Source organism: Mesocricetus auratus, unplaced genomic scaffold, assembly GCF_017639785.1.
Source record: "Mesocricetus auratus isolate SY011 unplaced genomic scaffold, BCM_Maur_2.0 Super-Scaffold_100011, whole genome shotgun sequence".
Taxonomy (NCBI): Eukaryota; Metazoa; Chordata; class Mammalia; order Rodentia; family Cricetidae; genus Mesocricetus; species Mesocricetus auratus.
The window spans coordinates 5,864,804-5,885,695 of record NW_024429195.1 but is presented as its reverse complement, the minus strand read 5'-3'; the positions used below and the strand labels follow the sequence as shown (position 1 = coordinate 5,885,695).

Sequence of the window (20,892 nt, the reverse complement as noted above, 5' to 3'; positions counted from 1 at the left end):
TTAGATGCTCTATCAAGTCACTTTACAAAGGCTCATTCAGTGGAAAACTGAGTATGAAATGCTTGTTTTCAATAATGAAGCACAAGGAACAATTTTATATTAGCACACTGTAGGAGAGCATCAGACATACCATTCTAGGTGCTTGTCAAGGAATTCTTTCTGGTGGAATTGTATCAAGATATAATAGTGTCTTAGTTTCTTTTCCTGTTGCTGTGAAAAAATAAAAAACGATGCCCTGGCAAGAGCAATTTAAAGGACCAAGGGTTTGCTCTGGGTCACAGTACCCAGTATCATGTTCACAATCTGGAGCAGACAGTGATGAATGCAGGCTACTACCTAGTTCCCCATCTCCATTCATGCAGTCCAGCATCCTCTAACTGTGGGGAAAGTAAGGCAAGAGTCATAATAAGCTTTGGGGCAGAAGCGATAAAGATAGCTCATAAGTCATAAACATGTTCGGCAACTTTTTCAGCAAAAACGGCAAACCACAATTTTGTTTCACAAGTAAATACGGATTTGCTGTATCATCCATGAACACTGACATTAACCGGCACTGGGCATGAGTCTCTGTAAAGATCCTCAATAAGGGCAGACACTCTGGTTCAGACCATTTAGTGAGATGCTGTGTCAAGGGAGATCTTGATGGTGGCTGCACCAAAATACCGTGGCCTCTTCTACCACCTTGGTCACTAGCATGTGGAGTCAGATCATGTGTCAGGCCTTGTTCTGATGCCCATACACCATGAAAACACAGCAGAGCACCGTGTCAGAAAGCACAACTCACCCTAGAAAGTGCAAAAGACAACTCTCTCGTGGGGGAACCAACTTTCAGAAAAGCGTCTGTTGTAGAGCACAGCCTTCCCGCCAGCCTGGTTCCACAGCCGCATCAATCCCAAATGAACACACAGGAGCTATACTAATTATGAAGCTGTTGGCCATTTGCTTGTTTCTTACTGGCTAGCTCTGACTTAAGTATTTAACCAATAGTTGTTAATCTAAGTATTTCTCTTACCAGAGAAAAGGGTCTGGAGCTCTTATTTCTGTGGCGGCTACATCATGACTCCTGTGTCTCTCTTTCCCAGAATCCTCCTCAACTCCTAGTCCCACCTATCTTGCTTCCCTGTTGGCCAACAGTGCTTTATTGACATATACACAGGACTTCCCCATCCGTCTGTGAAATGCTCTGTTTAACCTACAAACTCAATGTTTGCTGAATGGACCAGTGAACAAAAGAGTAAGCAAGGCCAATGATTTACCCAGTAATTTACCCAGTCCCAAACAAAATCTCTTTTAATAGTAGGCTCTCTCCTTAGATGGGGCCACACTGCTGCCCTCTGGGTTTCACGGTGTAACAAGATGGAGTTCTTTCCACTTGGGTATCCCCTTGTCTCCCTCCTCCTACGAGGGACTGGCAAGGGTGTTCTGAAGGCTTTTCTTTTTGTCATGTGCCTCTGTCTCTGCTGTCTTCCTTTCGTTTCCTTCAAGAATTCCCAAGGCTTTCCAGTCATTTTCCTCTTTGGAATGACGTATTTTAATGTAGGCGATAGAGATGGTGTGTTTTTCTAGTTCTACTGTCTCTTTTTGTCTCATTAGAAACATGTGCCTGCCTGTCCTCTCTCTTTGTATTCTCTCTAAATGACATCCGTTGACATATTGCTGAAGACTTCTCCCTAACCCGGCACCTCCCTTGGGCAGCACAGCAGAGCTGACCTTGATGGTATAGGTTTGGAAGAGCTGACCCTGTGGGCATGAAAGCAGAAGACCTGGCCCTGGCCCTTGTTCATTGCCGCAAGGAGTGAGCTAGCCAGAGCAGTGCTGTAGAGCGCACCCTGGTGGTGAGGGCAAGGGAAAGCTGCCTGGAAGGCTAACCAACCCTGCAAATGCCCAGGCCCAGAAGCAGAGTTATGAGTTGGCCCACTCCAGCATCCCACCCCATCTATGATCTGCTGGAGAGCCTGAAGGGTTAGACCTGAAGCTGACAGAGTACAACAGAGGACATCCAAGAGGAGTCCCAGTGAAAGAACCCAGCATTGACAGTGTAGCAGAAACTGGAGGCCTCGGACCAGAACAATTTGCAAATGAAAACTTGCACGTAAAGACATATGAATAAACGTGTTTACCGTGTGACTCACTGTGTTACACTGCAGCTTCTACGATGATGCTTTTCCTGTTTTATTTTTTCCTTTTTCTCTTAAATTTCATGTTGCTATATTTTATTTTATTTCATGGTATTTTGTGGAGGGAGGTTGTGAGGGCAGAGGACGAATACAAAAGAACGGATGTAAAATGAATGGGATCAAGATGCGTGATGTGAAGAATAAATAAAAAGTTAAAAAAAAAAGAACCCTCCCTAGGCATTAACAATTTACTAGTGTGCCACCCAGGAAAGAGCTCTCTCTCTCTCTCTCTCTCTCTCTCTCTCTCTCTCTCTCTCTCTCTCTCTCTCTCTCTCTCTCTCTCTCCCTCCCTCCCTCCCTCCCTCCCTCTAACCCTCTCTCCTTATCCCTCTCTCCAGATACACTTAAAGCATGTCATATTGGTAACATGGTGCCAACATGCGCCATCGACTAACCATCACTACTGTGTTGTTTTGCTGTTGTATTTTCAACTACTCTAAATTGTATGCCTGTGAGCCTCAATTATTAGAGACTTTCCAGCACTGCATAATAGTTATCTTTATCCTTTTTGATAAGTGCATGGGAAGTTAACACATAAAGGAAGAAAAGCTATAAAACATGTTTTAATTGTGCGTATGTGTTTCAGGGGGTTCTGTGAACATGGATGCAGTGCCTGTGGAGACTTAAGGCACCAGATCTCCCAGGAGCCAATGTTACAGGAGGTTGTGAGCCACCGAATACTAGTACTAGTTCTGCAAAAACGGCAAATGCTCTTAACCGCTGAGCAATCTCTCCAGCACAACTAAGTAATCACTGATGAGAATTCATTAGTATATCCATTTGGAAATGGGGGAAACTAAAGCACAGAGACTACAGTCATGGGCATGTAAGGTGAGAGGCAGAAAGCAAGCTAAAATCTCCATCATTTGACTCTATCGAGAGACAGAGAAAGAAGGCGTCAAGTTGGATGAGTGGGGAGATGGAGAGGACTTGAGAGAGAATAATAGAAGGAAAACTGTGATCAGAATGTATTATTTTCAATAAGAAAAGGAAGGGATGAAACAATGCTTTGTATAGAAATCTTGGGAACCATGCTGTCTACTTCCACATAAAAAGTAAAAATAAAATCAACTTTGGGATATGGTTTTCTTTTTAAATGTTAAGAAATTTGGGGTTCAGGGACATTAAACTCTGAGGTAATATAATAGTTGAGCTGATAGAAAGTGAGTACTAAAAGATTTTCCTTTTATTAATGCTTCTCTAGAACCTTGTTAATAGTACACATTCAAAAGTACTTTACAACAAATATATTTTAATCATCCAGCCTTAAGAATTTCATGATTGATCTTTCATAACTAATATTCTTCTAAAAAATCATATAGCGCATTTATTTTATGAATTACAGCCTGATTTACATATTAAATAACACTATAATGAAATGATTTGATAGGGTTTTAAACAAGAAAAAACGTGAAAAAATTTAGCATCTAAAACTCCTCTCCCGAAAATATATTTTTTTAAAGTTTTAAAAGTGAGTCAGTACAACAAATGTGCTCAGTGACTAGTCGTGTCCAGTTCCTGGTGTGCTCATGGTCAATGGAATAACTGTGACAAAGTCATGAACTGAATGTAAGTAAATTCTCCTCTGAGAATTATTGATGACTCTTCAAATGCCTATTTCACAACTATATACTATAAACTATGAAAATTAAAAATTCTAATTAATACATATGACCTGCATATCATCAGTAAATAAATGACTGAATAATAAATGTATGGAGGGTTGTAAAAATAATCTGCTGCTTTTTAATCTTGTGTGTGCAGACTTTCACACTCATATTATTAAGAATCAATGGTTAGGTCTGGGAGTGAACCTCAGTAGCAGAATGTTTTCTGATCATGCATAAAGCCCTGAGGCTTACAGTACTATCACAGAAATGAAACCTTCATTTTCCATAGCTGAAGTCATTTTTGAAGAAAATTTTATGTACCATGAGTCTACCTTTGCAAAATTAAGCAAGCCTTCACACTTGGGAATTTCAGTGGAAGGGAACGTAAATTATTTGAGTATTGAAGTATTTGTTGAAGTGCAACAATTTACATTTAATGTCTCATTTACTTACACTTAATGTCTCTATTTGCATACTTATTGGTCTTCACTCAGGATTCTATAATTTTTGGCTTAAAGAATTTATAACATTGTTTACAAACTGGAAGTTATATTCCAGAGCCCAGAATAAATAAAATTATTCCTCAGGACCTTTGGAAATTGCTAAAATAACTTAATGGTAATTTCCATTGTGTCTCTATGACAGTAAACATGAAAATGACAAAAATAAAATTTTTATGGTGTGATTCTTTTTAGTTCCCTTTTAGTTGCTATCCTAGAATTTAAACCTCTTCAGAACCCATGCATATACACCTTAGCAAGAAGTAATTCCTGACCTGACAGAAGCTATGTTTCCGCTAAAATAGTCCAGATCATTTCTGCCTTCAGATACTTGGGTTTATTCAAATACACATGCAATGTGTTCAGTTATCAACCTCCTCTCACAGAGACGCCTTCGCTGCTGATGTAGCTCCTTGTCCAAACATTTACAAAAGCCATTCTGCTTCACTCAGAAGGGCCTCAGAGGCTGACGCTTGCTAAGGATTTATGGGAAAAGCCACCCTTCGACTTTAACTATCAGATGTTGCTCCTAGCACTTTCTCTCCATCTTGAATCTTGATTCATGGTTTCAAAATTATGGTCTCAATGAAGATAGTAAGCCTGTTAGGAGAGAATAAGCAATATAATAATATTAATATTATAATTATAATAATATAGTAATAGCCGGGGGAGATTCAGCTTCTGTAGAATTTAAATATACGGGGTGGATAATACTACTTTCTCATTGCTTTGATAAATCACCCTGACAAAGGCAATAGAAAGGAAAAAGAATTTATTGATCTCGCAATTGCTGATCACAGTGACTCTAGGCAGGGAAATCAAGGCAATGGGTTCTTGAGGGAACTAGTCCCATTTGGTTTGCAGTCAAAACTAAAGCCCAGTGGTAACTACAGCATGCTCTCTTTCTTAAACAGTCCAGGATCCTCTGATACAGTTAAGGCAAACATTCCCACATAAATCAATGTGTTCAGTACAATCACTCTCACACGGGCATGCTCAGAAGCCCATCTCCTACAGTTCTAGGTGTTTTCAAGTTTACAGTTGTCACTACCCATCACAACACTGTACTTAGCAGTTGACACCCAAAGACATCATTCTTAAGCCATAGTCCTCCTTCCCTCATCCATAATATCATGTTCCTCTCATCATATAAAACACAACTCAAGTTTGAAAGTCCACATAGTCATTAACAGTTACAACACTTAAAAACTCAAAGCCCCAGCCAGGTTGTGGTGGCACATGCCTTTAATCCTAGCACTTAGAGACAGGGGCAGGTGGATTCCTTTGAGTTCTGGGCCAGCCTTGTTTACAAAGTGAGTTCCAGGACAGCTAGGCCTGTTACACAGAGAAACCCTGTCCTGAAAAACCAAATAGGTAGAAACCAAAAAGAAACAAACTAACGGATAAAACCCAAAGGCCCTCAACTGTGAGTTTCTATAACATCACAAACAAGTTCTGTGCTTCCAATATTTCGTGACACAGAGTAAACATCCCTATTCACAAAGGTAAAAATCTAGGAATAGTCAAACCACAGTAAAGCCAAAATCCAGTAAGAAAAGGAAAAGAAAAAAACACCCCTTTACCACCCCATTTCCAGTATCCATCTGTGTAGAGTGTAATCTTCCTTGCCAGTCACTTGGGCCATGTCACGCTGTCTGAACCCCCAAATAACACACAGGATGCTATATTAATTATAAAGCTGTTGGCCGTTTGCTTGGTTTCTTACTGGCTATCTCTGACTTAAGTATTTAATCCATAATTGTCAATATAAGTATTTCTCTCACCGGAGAAAAGGGTCTGGGCCTCTTACTCCTATGGCAGCTACATCATGTCTGACTCTGCCTCTCTTTCCCAGAATCCTCCTTGACTCCTAGTCCCACCTATCTTGCTTCCCTATTGGCCAACAGTGCTTTATTCAACAACCAATAAGAGACAGGTTACAGAACTACATCTCCCATCACATCTGGGCTTCATAATGGAATTTCCTGGGTCTGGCCCTTCTGTTAAACTGCCTTCATCACACGTAGTGTCTGGGCTCTACCTGTCTTTACTACGTAACACGTGGCCCTGGCATCTTGAATACTCCAGTCATCTTGCTGTTGCAGCTTAGACTGCACCGTCCCAACTCTGCTTCAAAGCCTCTTAGAGCCTCTTCACAGCAATCCCAGCCCTGCCACGTGGTGACTGCCATTGCCCATTCCCCATGGCCACCTCAGTCCTTCATCGTTGAGGTTTTTGAAGCCACTACCGTGTGAACAATGCTGTCCAGCTCTTCTGCCAGCTCAATGACTTTATCCTGCTTGGACCGGAGCTCTGTCAACTTCCCCAAACTCCCTCTAAAGAAACACTTCCTTTCCTGTTGTCTACTGCAGAGCACCGGGCTTGTCTTTGACGGTGTTAATCTCACTAACAGTTACAGCTTTTTGTTGTCTGCTCTGCTTGTCGGAACCTTTAAGCTCACTGGCACAGCTTCCCATTACAAAACAAATTAGTCCTTTATCTTTAAACTCAGCCCTAACCAAGTTCTCAGGACAAGGCAGAAGGAAGCCAGATCCCTCATGAAAATGACGCATAACGACCCTAACCCAGTTACAGATATAATCCTTTTTCTCCTCTGAACCCCCAGGAGCTGTACCTGCACTGTCCACATTTCTCTCAGCAACACTGTCTTCCAAGTTCCCATCAGAAGAGCCCATTACATTCTGCATCACACACTAATGGCTTTTCCAGCCCAAAGCTTCAAAACTCTTCCCGTTCCTCCAAGAAAACAACCACCAAAACTTTCAGATCAGAATAGGACAGCAACGGCCTCACTTCTAGATATCAACTTCCGTTTTAGTTTCTTTTCCTTTGCTGTGATAACATATTCCAGCAAAAGAAGCCATCAGTCCTCCTCTGGCTGTTGGATTTGTTTAGGTCAGGAGATCACACCCACTGGAGCCCTCCTTCCGAGTCACAGCAGGACAGCCGCACACTGAAGGAGGGGGGAGTGGCTTGGAGGTACAACCAGCCTCAAGGACTGTTGCCTGCAACTGATGACTGCTAAGGCCTGACTTTCCCTGACTAAGTCATCTTCCAGGTTTTTCCGTTGGTTTATTGAAGGGCTCTGGGTTGTTGCTGCCCTCCCCTCACGCCACCCAACCCCTTCTGAAGTGTTTGGTGTAATCAGAGTTTCCTTTTGGCCAGCAGCTCACAAGTAACAACGCAGAGACTAATTATGAAAGCTTGGCCTTTAGTTCAGACTTGTCTCAACTAGCTCTAATAACTTCTTGCATTAACCCATTTCTATTGATCCGTGTTCTGCCGTGAAGCTCATTATTTCATCTCCATGCAGTTCATCTGGCTTTCTCCCTGTCTGGCTGGGCTTTCTTCTTCCCAGAGTTCTCTCTCTGTCTAACCTTTACTCTTCTGCTAAGCTATTGGTCATTCAGCGTTTTGTTACACCAATTACAATACATCTTCACACACTTCACAAATATCCCACAACAATTTGGAGTTTTTCCCCTTGGCTTTTTATCTCCCTTTGTCTTTAGGTTAATGAAATTTGTATGCATGGATCTCATATTTCCACAGCTAGACCCAACCATTATTATTATTACTGTGTTTCCTATAGGGTCCGTTCTGTTATGCAACATGAAGATGCTGTCTGTAGCCTTGCTTTTCTAGAGTTGTGTTTCTCAGTGACTTCTTTAAGCATAACTAAATGGATTGGTTGGAGAGGGAAAAGAGAGAAAGAGAAAGAACGGATTTATTTAGCTCATATTTCCAAGTTGTAATCCTTCATGCAAGAAAGGTCACAGTGGCAGGAGCTTGAGGGAGCTTGTCACATTATGTGTGCAGTCAGAAGCAAAGACGAGGGAAATCACGTATGGTAGTCCTCAGCTAGCTTTCTCCACTTTTATACAGTCCAAGATCCTTCCGCATGTCAGTGCAGGCCAAGATCCCACCTGGGCCTTCCCACTTCAGTCAGTGTAATAAAGAGACTCCCTCATAGACATCCTCAGGGGTCTCTCCTCCCTCATAGACATCCTCAGGGGTCTCTTCTCCCTCATGGACATCCTCAGGGGTCTCTCCTCCCTCATGGACATCCTCAGGGGTCTCTCCTCCCTCATAGACATCCTCTGGGGTCTCTCCTCTCTCATAGACATCCTCTGGGGTCTCTCCTCTCTCATAGACATCCTCAGGGGTCTCTCCTCCCTCATAGACATCCTCAGGTGTCTCTCCTCCCTCATAGACATCCTCTGGGGTCTCTCCTCCCTCATGGACATCCTCAGGTCTCTCATGGACATCCTCAGGGGTCTCTCCTCCCTCATAGACATCCTCGGGGGTTTCTCAGATGATTCTACCTTCTGTCAAGTTAATAATTATTACTAACCATCAGAGTCACAAGTCACTAAAGCCCTTATTATGTATATTTTAAATGGATGTAAGGCCTCTCGTGCCCCGATAATAATTTTCTACAATACAAACAGTAGAGTTCAACCATGTTTCAAATATTATTTAGGATAAAACAAAATATTATTACTTTTATTCTGTATCATTGTTCTTCTTATTTCCTTCCTCCTCCTCTTCCTCCAGTTTTTTTCTAAAAACAATCAAATTCCAAAGAAATGAGGATAAAGCATGTCTCTACAAAGGTGTGGGAGATAGAGCCTTGTGCCCAGGCTAGCTCTGCCTTGTACTGCTTCATGTGATGGGTAATATGTTGTTCCTCCATGAGAAGAGCAAAACATATCAAGCCTGAACATAGGTCTAGCAAGGTGGAAAGAGTTCTAATTCAAAGAGAAGTGGCTACAGTAACAACTGGCTGGTCCCATGAAGAGGCATTGAATAAACAACTAGATGCATTTAAGATAATACAACACAGTTTTCTTATTGTAAATGAGTACTGTGCAACTTTAGAAAACAGAAAATACATGTCGAAGGTCGGTTAGTGTTTCAAGTAACTGTATCTGGGAAAAAGTTCTCAAAATCAAACCTTCATGGTGTGTGTGTGTGTGTGTGTGTGTGTGTGTGTGTGTGTGTGTGTTATACGATATAAATGTAAAGGAATCACATAATGTTGTATGACAGACATTTTTCTGGTGAGACACAAAATATACACACACACACACACACACACACACACACACACTCTCTCTCTCTCTCTCTACTTATTCTGTATAGGGAACCCCTGACAGACCAAAGCAAGGACACTCCGAAAGTTCAGTTCAGTGAACCAATGAGTTTTATTGGGTTTACTCCCAAGAATATGAAAGAGGGGTTACTTCCAGAAGCAGAAATTACTCAGACAGTTGAATCACCAAAGTCCACCCCAGCATGAGTGACAGTTCACAAAAGCGATACATCCGGAGCACGCTGCACAGCCTGCAGGCAGCTCAACAGGTTGGACAGCATTTTTCCCAGGGGGCCTAACCTCTTCTGGGCAACTCTCCTGGTTTCTGCTTCCCCCAGGCAGCTGATCTGCTCTCAGAATCTTCCTTGCTGTTTGGAGTGTCCTAGAATGAATCTCACTGGTCCTTTTTGTTATTGTTGTCTACTGAAACAAAAGGGAAAGAGAGGCCTAGAGCATCTGACAGTGTCTAAGACTTCCTATAGCTGTTCTGAGTGATTTACCCTCTGGTTTAAGGGTTTCTATGCAGGATGGAATGTCGGCATCTGGAGAAAACTACTGCACAACATAGAGACCGTAGGCACAAAGTTTACAGAATCACTGCAAGGGAACCTAGGGTAATCTCAGCGCATTTAGGCAAGGTTGTATTCAATTCAAACCATGGTAATCTGGAGCCAGAAAGATGGCTCATCAGGTAAAAGGAACTTGCCCGCCAGATGACCCGAGTTAGATTCCTAGGAAAGCACATCACAGAAGGAGAGAATGGACTCCTGCCAGCTGTCCTCTGCCCTCCATGTGAGGGTGGGGCACATGTATGACCATACACATACACAAATAATAAATGAAAGGTTGCCCAGGCTTTTCAGGAGCATGAAACTTACCACAGAGTCACACCACAAAGCAAGGTCTCCCTCCGGACATTTAAGAAGCCAGGACACAAATACTCATGGGGCTGGGAGCACTGCATGAAACATACTTCCAGAGTTAAGCAAATATCAGGGTCTCAGCCACTTCCCATTAGCCCAACAACAAATAAATTTTGAAAATTAGTTAAAAAATAATTATGGTCCTCTAAAGTATCTTTGAAAAGATAGACTTCATAAAAAATTCATATTGCAAGCGGAGAATGAATATCTTAGAACGAATTAAGAGCAATATAAATTGGCCAAAAAAATCATAATTTTTTCATTGAAAATAGATTCTTTTCTCATGCAATTCACCCTGACCACAGTTTCCCCTCCCTCCTCTCCTCTCAGCTCCCCCATCTCCCCTCTCCCCTAAATTCACTGCCCTTCTGTTTTCCTTGAGAAAAGAGCAAGCCTCCAGGGGATATCAACCAAACATTACAAAATACAAGAAGACTAGGCACAAACCCTCATTTCAAGGCTGGACGAGGCAACCCAATAAGAAGAGTCCCAAGGGCAGGCAAAGGAGTCAGAAACACACACTTTTCATCTGCAAAAACACAAAGCTACTTAATGAGATTGCTTAGTGAAACTACAAGGAGAGGCACTCAGTAAACCCTGCGGGAATGGCTTCCATTTCGAATGTCTCCCATATTCAAGTACCAGAAAATGTGTAGCACATTCAGAACTCTTCCACACCTCTCAGAGAAACATGAAATGACTTGGTTATGTTAACAATGAGTTCAGCAGATATCGTTAGTAGGACATATGCCTTTAGCTCCCATATATTTACCCAAGAAATTTATATGTCCAGTAAAGGACATATAACATGTTCATGGGAGCTTCATTTGAACACCCTAAAACTAGACAGAACTCATATATCCATCAGCAGAGCATCAATAAAGGGCAATATTGTCTTGTGTCACACATTTCCTTAGCAATGAAAACACTGACGTGTTAATATTGCATGCCACAGTGGATATGTCTCAGAATTGTTATGGTAAGTGATATACACAAGGCCACAAAACGTGTGTGTGCTTTATAACTGCATTAGTACAAGAGTTCAGACAGCACAGCTGATGTCATACAACACAGTCACGTCAATCATATCCCTCAAATTTAGCCAAATTCAGTCAGAAACCAGCCGTGAGAAAGAATTAGACAAACGCGCAATCGTAGGAATTACCCAAAACAAACGTGCCGCCAAAGGCTAGGGAAGCTCCTGGAAGGTAAAGAACGCAACCACAGAGTGCAGAGACATTCTGCTGATACGTTCTCTGGACGCGGTGTCATCAGACCGCTAGGAAATCTGAGCGGGATATGGGGATTGCATCAGAGTGAAGGGCTGAACTAAACTGCCAGCAGAAGGCTGTGACCAGCAGGTCACAGCATAGCAAGCCCTGGTCCCCAGTCCTGTTCCCGTCACAGAAGTATTAAAGACGGCTTGCTCAGCAGCAAACGGTGCATGTTAGGGTGGGGCTGCACGCTAGTAACTTTCTCTCAAATGCTTTAAGAAGGCGAAATGTAGAGGGAGCATACCTGCCATCTTTCCTGAAACTGAGGAGATACAGAAAGTCTAATTACTACATCAGCCCAAGTCTACCTGTATTAATCCTATGCAGCGTTCCAAGGTGTCTTTGCAGGAATGCCCGCCACGCAGACCGCAGACCACAGACCGCTTCACGACAACTTTGACTGCAGCAGGACTCGAATTATAAACCTAAAAGTATGGTGAAGATTTTTTTAGGTCATCTCCACTTTTCATTGTCAGTATCAACCTTCTGTTTGGCCCCCAACAGTCACCTTCTCCTGGTGTCTCCATGTCCCGTCCTTACCTTTCTGTTCTGTCAGCCTCGTCTCCTCCACAAGAGGCCTCTGTCTGCCTTTGGCTTTCACAGGCTCAGTAGAAAGCCAAGCTGTGTCTGCCTTGGTTCTCATTTGGATCAGACTCCTATGGGTCTCAAATCTACTCATGTAGAGAGCTGCGAAGTTCTGCACCCTTAAGATGGTGCTGGCTTCCGCCTTCTGCTAGCCCTATAGCAGGTGCTCTCTATCATAAACAACACCTGTATTTGGTTAAGGCTGGATATCAGGCTTGCTTCCGCATACGTGGACCTATCTGCATGTTCCACGTGGCATACTGGGGTTGGCCGCCCAGGGCTTTTAAGCTGTGGATTGGCGCTACCTGGGAGAAGAAGATTATTCAAGGCTTCCTGAATAAACTGCCTAAAGAAGAGTCTGCGCGTTGTGTCTTCCTTGCTGGTCGAGGCGGGCACGACATACTGTTGACAAGTCCCACAGAGAGACAGTCCACCCCATGACGTTCTGTTCTTGCCATGTGCGAACACAAGGGGGTTGAAGGAAAACCGACATCGAGCCTGCCTCCCTTTTGGCCTCTCATATTTTAGACGCCTTTGTTATATTTAAGACGTCCTTTTTTATTTTGGACTCCCCTCCTGTTGCTGCTCCTTACTAACACACATGAATGCCTCCTCGCCACTAGCAAAGATCTGAACTACGATTGTGACACGGGGGTCCTGGATAGCATTAAATCTGAACTAAAGGAATTTGGAACTAAGACCCTTGGTCCGATTTTTGTAAAAACACTTTTAATGATGCAACTATCCGTGTGTGCATGCACCCTTTGAGTGTATTTGTGTGTGTATGTGTGTGTGTGAACACATGGATATGTGCATGTAGGTGTGTGCACATGTGTATGTTCATTTTTCATGCATGTTCATTGCAAGCCTGTGTGTGCATGTGCATGTGTGTGCCAACATGAGTTCATGTGTATGTGTAAAAGCATGTGCATGTATAGGCACCTATATATTTGTGTGCGTGCACGTGTGTGTACATGTGTGTGCTTGTGTGTGTGTGCGTGTAAATGCAAGTGTGGGTGTCCGTGCACCCCAGGTGTGTATGTGTCTTAGAGTTTCTCAGAGTTTTAGAAAAAAAAATGAGGAAGGTAAATAGGCTTTTGGAGTTCACTTTATGCCTCCAAACACCTATTTCCGGTAGGAAGAGTCAAGTGAGGCAGAAGGACAGCCAAGGAAATCCTGAAAGCCTGGGGGGATGTCTTAAGCTACTAGTAACTGGGGTTAACATTCTGATTTCATTCCAGGCCTCTAAGTCTTCTTTCTTTCAGCTGAGCTGGTAACATTTCTACTGCGTGAAGCTCTGGTTTAATTAACAATCGCCTCCTACCAGCATGTATTGAGTACTGTCTTTTCTCCATATTATACTCCAAGCTCTGTCTCTGAACACTCTCTCCCCTGCCAAACAAATCATGAGGCTATTATAGTTAATGAACTTTCAACGAACATCCAAGGCATTCGGCGTGGACATGTAAGAACTTGATACTGGGTGGCAAGCCTTACCCCTTTCTTTTCTCCCCTGAGGAGCACGCTGTGCCTAATCACAGTTCTTCAGAACTTCTCAGGCCTCTGAATATTTCCCCACTGTTCAGGATTCGTAAGTTCTCACTTTTGTTTGGCTGGGGAAAGTTTGTTCCCCAAAATTACTGCTCCCTCTTTTCTGCCTCAAAAGTTACCAGTTAGATGAGGTCTTGGGCTTTCCATCACCAAAATAGGTCATTAGTATCTTCACTGGCCATCAAAAATCTACAACCTCTCCCTAAGAAACTCTTTCTTGTCTCCCTTACCTCCCAGCAAAAATTTGCAGTGGAGCAGCCTAATGTTATTTTCTTCCTTTTGGCATTTTAAAATGTTTGGAAATCTATGTCTATCTTCCCATTATATATTTTACAAGACCAGTGCTCTAACCCCTGAGCTATGGAACTCCATCGTATATTTTAATGAGACTATTTTTATAGTTTTAAAGGTTAGGAGATGGTGAGAAATTTTGATCTAGGATGAATCACAAAGAGAAATAATTATTTTCTGATTGAGTGAATGATACTTGCATGAGATCTTAAATTGAGTTAATATTATAACATGCTGAGACTTTGTAGATGTTACAGTGGGGGGAGTGAATTCTCCATGTGAAACGAATGTTAATACAGAGGATGCAGTGTGGATTAAAAAGAAAATCTTCTCTAACAGATATTCACATGGAATCTCTGGAAAGAATAACCATTATGATATTTGGAAATGAAGGCCTATTCAGGTATGGAAATTAAATATGCCAAAATAAGCAGATGATCATGCGTCATCTTGGTGGACCATAGAAATAGCACAAGTGTCAGTATGAGAGAAAAGCAGAGATGTGTTTGATGCACACAGCGAAGACACAAATACAGAAAGGAGAGTGTGATCTGAAAGCAGCCCCCAAGCCCAGAAACGTGAAGACAGTCACCAGAAGCTGAAGAGGCAAGGAACAGATGGTCCTTTGGTGTCCCAGAGAAAAAATGGCCACAAAGACTCCAAACTTCTAGCCTCCAGATGGAGAGACTAAATTCCCGTGTTGTTTTAGTTACTGAGTTTGTGGTAGTATTTTTTTTACAACAGTCTCAGAAAATGTAACATCTTTTTCTCCTTTGCAGCTGTGCCTACTTTATTGCCAGGAGCTACAGAACAGCCAAACATAGGAGTAGTAGTTATCAGCTTATGTTTATTCTTGACAAATAATAGAGGTTAGAACACTATAAATTATGCACAACTCTTCATATACAAAAGTATTATAAAAGCTAAATATAGATATATATTACAATATCCTATGGGGAGAGAGAAAACAATTACTTGGAATTAAACTCTTCTTAACATCATTAATTTACCTACTAGACAATAATCATCATTGAAAATATGAAAGTAGTTGAATTTACTCATATTTCTAAAGCTCAAATTGTTGTGGACATGTGCATTTGGTATTATTACTGACCACAGTATTTGAAAATATGACAGATCATTCATTAAATAAACCAGTTACTCATACTCTCCACTGTCACTTATAGTCTAGTTTGGATAACCAACTCAAAACAGATCAATCAATATCTGCTTCCAAACATGATCTATATAATTATATACAAAAAGAAATAAATAGATACATGGAAAAGGATGTTATTTTCATCCACCTTTTAATTTTTCTCAGTGTCTGCTTTCATGGATGTCAGCAGGGCAATGCCTACTCAAATAGAAATTATATTTCTCGACTCCTCTTGCAGCTATACTCAGCTCTCTCACCATGTTTCATGCCATCGAAACCACTCTTTCCCTCTATGGAACAACATAGACATGAAGTTTATGGGGTTGGTGATCATTGAAATAAAGCATATGTGTGCACCTGAAATATATCTTTAAGAAAGTGCCACATTGTCATGAGCACTTGCTTTCGTAATGTTATACAAGAGACAAAAATGCACATTTCACTTGAGACTCATAGTTCTGGATTGTTAATAGCATCTAAGCCTACCCTTAACCAAATAAATATTTTCTTATGCATAAGGATGGAAAACCTTCATGAGCAGAGAGCAAATAAATTAAGAAAGTTAGATTCCAGAGAGGCAATATAGAACACAACTGCACGACATCTCTTCTAGTTTCCCCACTTGGAAATAAACCCAAGATGTGAAAGAATACCATAGAGCAATTTCCTCCAAGATGAAGCATTTCATCTTGAAGGGAGACCTATTAAGACACAGAATGTTATAAAGGGAAGTAAAACATCCCATCCTGTAGGAAAGCTTGTTAAACTTGGGAAACAAACAACTCGGTCGTCTCAAGCAGTCCCTGAAACTGATTAGATTCACTTGGACACTCACTCCCCAACCTTACATAAGCAGAAAAGTTTGTGGAGAGACTGCCTGGAAGAGGCTCAGGCCACCTGAGCTGCCAGAAAAAAACACTTTCCAAACTACAGCTGTCTTTGAGGTATTTCAGCTCCTATAAGTAATTCCTCATGTATATTTCTGTAAGGAACCCCAATAAAATTCATCAGTTTACCAAGTTGGACTTTGATGTCATTGCTGCTTTAGTCTAGTAATGGCTTTGTATCTAGGGTGAGTAGATTTTCATTCATTTCTCCCCATTAATAATGAAACGTCATAAAAGGTAAGTACTTTTTTCACAGGAGATTTAAATAATTATAGATAAAAAGAGGGTATGAAGAAAAAGAAAAAAGAGAGACCAGAGTATACTAAGGGGTGACGTGTCTGCAAGTAGCAGGCTCTCCATCTCACTTGGGGAAACGTGTTAGAGCATTACTCAGATTATCTCCCTAAGATATGAGAGACTAAAGTATTTATAACCACACTCCAGAAAGTTCCTCTGAAGGTATTAAAGATCTGCCATTTCTGAGCTTCCCTATACAAGAGCTGAACGAGCCCTCAAACAGCAGAAAGAGAATCTTCTCATCTCACTGAGGATAAAGATGCAAGCATTAAATTTCTCAAGTTGACAATTATAAATATTCAAATTTATGGCTAGAAGCAGGAGGTGTTTTGGAAATGGACCATGTCTACTGCAGATGAAGTCAGAGGTAGACCAGAGAGATGACTATGTGGTAATGCATTCATAGGTCTGACACATTATCTGCATCCAAGGTCAAAATCCTGCTTCCATATCATACTACATGTGTTAAGCAAGGCAAACTGCTCAGCCTCTGATTCTCCATCTTTTTACCTGTAAAGTGGAGATGATTACAGCACCCACCTACCTCATACTTTTGTTTTACCATGCACAGAGTACTTATTATCTATAGCAACTAGAGTAGTGCACATGGCGTAAGCTTAAACTGGTGACATTATTACCAGATGTAAAATTGTCATAGGCTCAGTCAAAGCCACAATTTGTTTATTGGTAGATTCTTGGTTCCTGTCAAATAGAATCAAATTAGTTTCTTATGTCCTATATTCTCAAAGGCCTGCCCAACGGTAGTTATTTAAGATTTCTCTAAGAGGAAATGTGCTAGCAGGACTGATAATTGAGCTTGCCTAGTGAAGGGTCTGAAGTATAATCAAAAGAGTTCCGTGAGCCTGTTTCCTTATCCCTGCATTCTTAGAGGAAATTGTTACGCTTCATAGAAAGCTCAACAATTAAAAAAAAGAAGTAATGGAGCTTATCGGTCAATAGAAGGCTAAACAAGAATTAAGCAGATTGCTTGTTTGTTTTAACTGTCTCTCAAGGAGACGGTGCCAGTGGCTAAAAACGATGCCACTTATCAATGGGAATAAACATTGAATTTCACCGAAGTTACCGGTAAGGAACTCTTAACATGCATGTGGAAACCGGAGAGTGCACAGCCCTGTGAGGAAAAAAAAAAAAAGGCGGAATCCCATCCTTAGAAATTGCAATCCGTCACATGACAAAGAGGAAGCAGATGACATGAGTGTGATGCGTTCCGTACATTGCCTTGAAGGTCTACAGGGACACGTTGGGTTTAACATGCAAAGCAGTGTTTGAATACCTGTTATCATCCATGAATGTAGTCATGTACTCTAGACTGACAGCCAGGGAGCTGGTGTGTGACCAACCTAAGTCCTCTGTATCAGGGTGAGAGTTGTGTTGCCTGGTCTTTTGTGGGGCCCCTAGCAGTGGGGCCATGACCAGTCCCTGATGCCTGAGCTGGATCTTTGGAACTATTCCCAATGGTGGGATGCCTCGCCCAGCCTCTTGGTCTTGCCTCAACTTGATATGCCTTGTTGACTTCCAAGGGAGGTCTTAGACAGAGGAGGAATGGATGGATGGGGGTAGAAGGGAGGTGGGGGGAGGAGGGATGGGAGAAGAGGAGGGAGGGGAAGCTGTGGTTGGTAATGTAAAACCAACCAATTAATTAATTAAAATATGTTATGCACAAAGACAAACAAACAGGCTTGTGTCAGATGATTCAAAGAGAAAGAGGAAGCCATAAGACTCTAAGCAGAAGCTGTGAATCCTCCCCTGAGACATTATGGCAAACCTTAAAGATGAGAAAAACCTCCTGAGCCTCAGCAAGCCGGCATTCATCTACACAAAGCAAAGAAAGCAATGCCAGTATATATCAAATGTGTAAGAGGGTGTCAGATTCCATAGACTCAGTATCAGAGTTTTGAGAGACGATGACTTGAGGACTCAAGTCATCAGGAAATGTGAGTTGGTGCAAAGACTAAGAGCAGTAAAACTGTAGCTGAGAGCAGGAGACCTGTGCTCTGCTGTGTTGGGCTTCGTTAAGAAAGGGAGATACATAAACAACGAATCCGTTGTGAGCCACAAACAAAGCCATGTGCTGTGAATTTTAGTAGACTGGCAGAGGATAGCACCCAGGCTTTTCCTTTATTTTGCTCTCTCTTTTCAGCCAAAGACTTCTGTTGACGTTTACAAACTAGACACTTCCACTGGGTGTTTGAAATCTCAGATTTTCAAAGATAATCCTTTTACTTTCTATCAATTTTGTTTTATATTTTTCTTTTTAACCAAGAGGATAGACAGATAGATAGATATAGATATAGATAGATATAACCTATTTGTACATCCTATTGATTCACACACACAGTCACATATATATATACATATATATACACACATATATAATCACTTTCCCAGCCAAAAAAAATGGGTGACAATATGAATTGAGCATATGCGTGTGTGTGCGCGCGCTCGTGTGTGTGTGTGTGTGTGCGTGCGCGCACACGCGTGCGCATGTGTGTGTGTGTGTGTGTAAAATCAATGTCAAAATGTCAAAATATCCCTGGTAAAATTTCCTCAAAATGATGGAGAGAGTGGAATACCTGTGTTCTAGGAAGCTAGATCTGAGACAAATAAACAATTACCCCAACAAACAAGGAGAAAAGAGGGCCACTTTTTAACTTGCCACTCTGAGAAGTCTCACTTCTGCAACGTACATTCTTTTCCTCCAGGCTGGTTCCTGAGCCGCGCCAGTCCAAATGAACTCGCAGGACACTATATTAATTGTGGAGTTGTTGGCCGTTTGTTACAGTTTCTTAACTCTGACTTAATTATTAACCCATAATTACTAATATTACTAATATATATCATTAAATAAGACCATATATATATGGTCTTAATGAGAATGCCAGACTTGCGCCCTCTCCACCCAGGACCACATGGCGACTCCACTCCACTATTGATTGCATTTCCCAGAATCCTCCTCAACTCCTAGTCCCACCTATGTTGCTTCCCTATTGGCCAACAGAACTTTATTTATCAACCAATAGGACAACATATACACAGAAGGACTTCCCTCATCACATTACAGTACATAAATTCTTGTGTGGTATAGACAAGTCTCTGCCCAAATGTTCTTCATAATATAAAGATTAGCCTTTATTAAATAAGTCTGGTATGCCTTGTTTTGTGGCTTCCTCAAATGGTTATGGGGTAGTTAAATAACGTAAACATCCACAGAGTGTTTTCATAATATTTTTCCCGACTTCTTCATTTCTGAGCACACAGAAACACAGTGAGGTTTGCTATAGAGCTAATTTAAGACCAAGTTTGCCTAGGACTTCTAACAACAGCTTAATTTCTAGGTCACAGAAGCCACTCTCTGGCTTAAAAGACCACTTGAAGGACTTACAGAATTCACTAGAGCTGTGGTTACTGTTTATTATAAGGAAAACCTCATTAAAATGAGCCTAGAGGAGGAAACACATAGGCAAGCATCCAGAACAGTTCTTAGTGGAAATCTAGTCCAGTTATTCTTAGAATGTCTCGTTTTCTCAGGCCCCCCCAAAAAACGAATGACAATGTGAACTGATCATTCGGAACCCAAGGAGACTCACTCATGCTTAAATTATGTTTCTGAGGACTTCACAATGTGTTGGTGATTGATAGGCTCACTGAACTCAGTCCTTAGTTTCCCACATTCCGGGGTCTAGCTGACGTCATGTGGCTCAACAGGCTATCATAAATTACGTCTTTAGTGATAATATCGGATGTGCTCCAGGGAGTCCATGAATAGCTAGGTCCTCCTATCACTCGAGGAAGGAAGATGGCTCAGTGGCTCAGTACTTGTCACCAAGCCTGACAACATAAGTTCATTTACAGGAAGTCACATGGCAGAAGGGAAGAGCCGACTCCTACACTGTGGAATGTACATACACAGATGCGTGCATAGACTCAATATGTAAATAAGTAAATTTTAGAAGGAAAAGAAAAAAGGAACGCAAAAAAATTTAAAAGTCATCTGTAACTTACATTCTTCCCGCCAGCCTGGTCCCAGAGCTGCATCAGTCCCAAATGAACATGCAGGACGCTATATTAATTATGAAGCTGTTGGGTGTTTGCTATGGTTTCCTAATGGCTAGCCCTGACTTAACTACTAACCCATAATTACTCTCCGAGGACACCATCCTGATATGTCCTCTCCTCCAGGGACCACATGACGACTTTCCACTCTTGACTACATTTCCCAGAATCCTCCTCGACTCCCAGTCCCACCTATCTTGCTTTCCTATTGGCCAACAGTGCTTTATTTTTCAAACAATCAGACAAACATATACACAGAAGGACATCCCCCCCATCAGTTATTTCTCAGCAGTGAGAGACATAGTGCAAACCTTTTCTTAGGCCAGAGCAATTTTATTTTCCTACAAAACCCACTTTCTGGCCTTTGTCGAAGGCTCTCTTACAACAACGCAATGATATTTGGCTGAGCATCTATCCACATACAGTAAAGTGTTCTTATTACTCCTCA

At 41.7% G+C, this 20,892-nt stretch overlaps 1 long non-coding RNA gene across 2 annotated transcripts; it reads right to left on the bottom strand.

Moving 5' to 3' along the window:
* Positions 1-9,496: 9,496 nt before the first annotated feature.
* LOC110342411 lies at positions 9,497-12,733 on the bottom strand. 2 transcript variants are annotated; one of them, XR_002384473.2, is made up of 5 exons: positions 12,141-12,733; positions 11,909-12,025; positions 10,774-10,855; positions 10,282-10,361; positions 9,497-9,826 (listed from the first exon to the last, which is right to left on the bottom strand). It is a non-coding gene; the product is annotated as an uncharacterized LOC110342411 (long non-coding RNA). The 2 variants fall into 2 exon arrangements; XR_002384474.2 differs by having other exon boundaries at positions 9,497-9,823.
* Between the last annotated feature and the right edge of the window lie 8,159 nt (positions 12,734-20,892).